This window comes from Pinus tabuliformis, chromosome 2_2 (genome assembly GCF_031772625.1).
Source record: "Pinus tabuliformis cultivar Carrire ecotype Pingquan chromosome 2_2, CPIR1, whole genome shotgun sequence".
Classification (NCBI taxonomy): Eukaryota; Viridiplantae; Streptophyta; class Pinopsida; order Pinales; family Pinaceae; genus Pinus; species Pinus tabuliformis.
Genome location: NC_142300.1, coordinates 100,639,458 through 100,643,727, shown reverse-complemented (window position 1 = coordinate 100,643,727; position 4,270 = coordinate 100,639,458). Strand labels below are relative to the sequence as shown.

General features: G+C 42.4%; 1 pseudogene; it reads left to right on the top strand.

The window, feature by feature from the left end:
• Positions 1-2,918: 2,918 nt before the first annotated feature.
• Positions 2,919-3,882, top strand: LOC149191588 (CBL-interacting protein kinase 31 pseudogene; annotated as a pseudogene).
• Positions 3,883-4,270: the final 388 nt, after the last annotated feature.

The following is a 4,270-nucleotide window of genomic DNA, read 5'->3' as shown; positions in this document are numbered from 1 at the left end:
AGTGGGATAGGCGTTTGATTGAAGGCGCCGAGAAGACTAGAGAACGCTGCCGTAGAGGGTGAAGCTTTTGTTTGTTGCTCATCTTGAATCTGTTGGGCTTCATATTGAATCAACGTGCACGTTAGGTTGAAACCTGCCAAAGGTTTGCGCAATCCTTTTTTGATCACTGCAAAATTGAATCGAGTTTCTAAGCCCTGCCCGTTTGTTAAGAAGCCAGATCTTGGCATCGATATTGTTGTTTAATGATTCGTGTGATCCACGGTTGATATGCTGCTGCGATTTCGTTTGAGCTACACTGATCGATTGGGGAAAAATTGAGCCAGAGGCCTGTGTGTTGTGTGGTTGCCTCTTTTGTAAAGAGATCGTAACAGCCCTTCAAGGAAATCGGAACTTCAAGGAAATCGGAAGCAGTTCTTTTGTAGATCGGCGTTTTCTTTTGAGACCTCTTCTGAAGTGAGACCTCGGCGCACTGGAGGTTGACAGTCGAGACTGTTTCAACATGGCAGATCTAAATAATCTGTTTGGCATCTTCTGCATTGGCGGTGTGGAGTTGCCTTCAACCTACCCGTGAAGGAGACCAAGATCAACGAGCGTGGAGTCTGCTGGGAGGCCGAGCTGAGGAGGCATGTGGTGACTATGGCTGTTGTTGAAGGCATCATTATAAATTCGCAGTGTGTGAGCCAGATCTGAGTGACGAAGCTGAAGGATCCAGATCTGAGAAACGTTGTGCCGCGTGGAGTGGCTGTGTCAGTGGGGCGGTGGCTTGCATATCAGTTCCCCTGTTAGTGGTGGCATTTGCGAGTACCAAAACCAATATGATGATATCAACTGCTGCAGAGCGCAATTGCTTGCAAAGAGGATGAGCTAGCAGATTGTTGGAATTATGTTGCTTCCACTGGCGGTGGTGATTATTATGTCGGGAGAAAATCGCCTACTCGCTGAGGGTCAATGAATTAGTCATGTTTTGGTGCTGCTTGAAAGCCTTGTAGAATTAGATCAAACAACGAAAATCAACCATTGAAGCAGAATAAAGAGACAATTCACGAGAATTAACAACCTTTTTCTCTATAAATTATCTGTTGATCATGGTGGCAGTTGCATGCTGGTGAGTTTCAGAGTGTTGGCTATACAGAAAGCAAGGTATTCGAAGGCCAGAGTGGTGTTGCCAAGGCCGAAGGTTCGTAGCTTGATCCCGCGTGGAGGTTGGGTCTACGCTGCTGGAAGATTTCCTCACAATTGTTGCCACAAATCCAGATTGGTGGCACTGTGTTCGTGGAAATGAGATCCGCTTGTCATGGTCAAGGAGATTTCCAACAGTATTGGGCGTTGTTGAAGCAGAATTTTGTGGGTTATAAGTCTATTATTAGGCATTGTGGTGAGAAGCATATTTGAGGGTTCGTTTTGTGAGGGCAGTAGTGCCTGTTTGTGCATATTTGAGAGGGTGTTTCATGTGAACCTCATCTGCCACGAATTCGTGTATTTTTTGACACGACATTGCCGTGGTAAATCGAGAGTTGTTCGTTTTTTTAAGTTGCCGAGGTAACCTGTTTTTTTTTAAGATGAATTCTCAGATGGCAGATTATTTAAATGAAAGCAGCAAATTGGATGGTTCCAATTACATAAATTGGAAATTTAAGCTTCAGACTTTGCTTGAAGGTCAGAATACCTACAGCATTGTCATCGGTGATGAAGGTAAGCCAACTGTTGCAAATGGTGGAACGAATGCAACAACTCAAGAATGGGAGAAAAGGGAGCTGAAGGCAAAGGTCCTACTAACATTGTCGGTTAAAGATTGCATCATCCCTCATATTCGGGATTGCAAGACATCAAATGAGATTTGGAAAACTCTCAAAGACATGTATGAAATCAAGAACACCAGCCGAACCTTGTTCCTCAGGAAGAAGATCCTCTCAATCAAGATGGAGGAGAATGAGTCTGTTTCATCATTCTTATCTCGGATAAAGGAAGTTAAAGATAAACTATCTGATATTGGTCAAACCGTGGAAAATGATGATCTGGTCACAATCACCATGAACGGTATGACAGATGACTATCAGATGTTTATAAATGGATTGAATGCAAGGGAAAAGCCTCCAAGTTTTGAAGAACTTACTGGAATTTTGCTACATGAAGAGGAAAGGAGGTCGTCTCTCAAGCCTCAAGATCCAGATCTTGCATTGATAACAAAATTCAAGCCAAAAGGGAGAGCGATGGCTGATCAGAGGAGGGGCAACGCATCAGAAATGACACCACAAGGTATGACCTCGTATAGAAATGACTCTGCTCCTGAATGTTTTTATTGTGGTAAGATAGGCCATATTGCTAAATTTTGTCGCAAGAAGAAGGCAAATCAAGAGAGGTACAATCAGAAAAGGCATGCAGGTCATTTGGCAGATGCAGACGCAGATACAGACCCAGATCAGAATCTGGATGTTAGACTATTTATGGCCGAGGGTGACACTGCTACTGAGGAGGATGAATCAGATATTTGGATCGTGGATTCTGGAGCCTCCTCGCATATGTCAAGTAAAAAGCAATGGTTCAAAAATTTTAAAGAATCCAACACTGGAGTAAAAGTCTATCTTGGAGATAATAGTGAGTACGAGATCAAGGGACATGGAGATCTCCTTGTTACTCTGCCTGATGGTAAGATCAGTAATATATCTGATGTGTGGTATGTTCCTGGCATTAAGAAGAACCTGATTTCTGTGTCCAAGATTACAGATCAGGACTTCAAGGTAGAATTTTTTAAATCTTATTGCATTATTAAAGATTTGTTGGATCAGATGAAGCCCATTGCTACAGGTATTCGCATAGGAGGACTCTACAAGTTGGATGTGAAAAGTACGCCTCAACAAGCCTTGATGACGTCAAATAAGTCTGCTGGAAGGAGCTAGGACAGCAGGTATCCATCATCAATGGTACCTGCTGAGAAGGTAATTGGAGCGCTTCACACTCGAATGCTTCCGTTTCAATTGCTATCCCGGCCCCTAAACCCGAAGAAAATGAAGATCGACTTCGACACCAACCACAGCAGCCAAATTCACTACGAGAGCCTGGATATTCTTCCCACGATGGTTCCCAATTCAGCATCGGTTTTGGCCCCGTCGAGTCTGGAGATGAAGAACCAGACGACGCTTTCCCGTCACCTGTCCCTGTTAGACGAAGGGTCAGATACTCCATTTGATGAACCCAACATCATAGCACTTTATAAGAAGATATACAGAGCAGATTTCACTTGCCCGAAATGGTTTTCTCCAGGAGCTCGGAAACTGATTCTGAGAATACTTGAGCCGAATTCTGAATATCGGATTACAATTCCTCAGATGTTAGAAAGTTCCTGGTTCAAGAAAGGCTACAATCCAGTCAAATTTGAAGAAGAAAGAGATACCAGCCTTGATGACATCGATGCAGTATTTAGTGATTCTGTTGAACACCTTGTAATGGAACAGAAGGAATTGAAGGGGGGCAGACCTTCTCTTATGAATGCATTTGATATCATTTCATTGTCTAAGGGGCTGAATCTATCTGGTCTGTTTGAGAAAAAAACAGAGTGCTACTAGGGAAGCAAGGTTCACATCTAAGCACCCAGCTACAGAAATCATCACAAAGATGGAGGAGAGCGTGAAGCCACTTGGGTTCAATGTTAAAAGACGTGATTACAAGATGAGGTTCCAGGGGTCTGAAACAGGTAGAAAGGGGCATCTTTCTGTAGCTACAGAGATTTTTGAAGTTTCTCCTTCTCTCTTTGTTGTGGAAGTGAAAAAAAAAAAAGCTGGCGGGGATACCCTGGAGTACAACAAGTTCTACGAGAATTTTTCTACTACTTTAAAGGACATTGTGTGGACATCTGAGGTGGACGTGACAGAAGAATAGCTGGAACTACAATTCACTAAGCCACTAGGAAGACTGAAGTTTGATTTGTTTAGGGACATTTTAAGTGTGTTTAAAAATCCTTTTCTCCATTAAGGGGGGATGTTAGAAATTAATGGAGAATAGGTTACGTAGTTATGATTTGCTCTTTATTTGACATTCAGTTCCTATTAATTAGGAATCTATGTATCTATTTAATTCCTGATGATTAATGAATAAGTGAAGCGAATGCATTTGCTGGAGGGAGCTCCTGGTGATCTGCACCTGTGAGCTCCCGTGTGTTTGTCCAAACTGCTGTCTTCTGCATTTCTTATCAGGGTTTTTCCCTCGAATAATATTTAACTAACTACACTCGTTTATTAATAGTTATAATCAATATAATCATTTATTTCGTTTT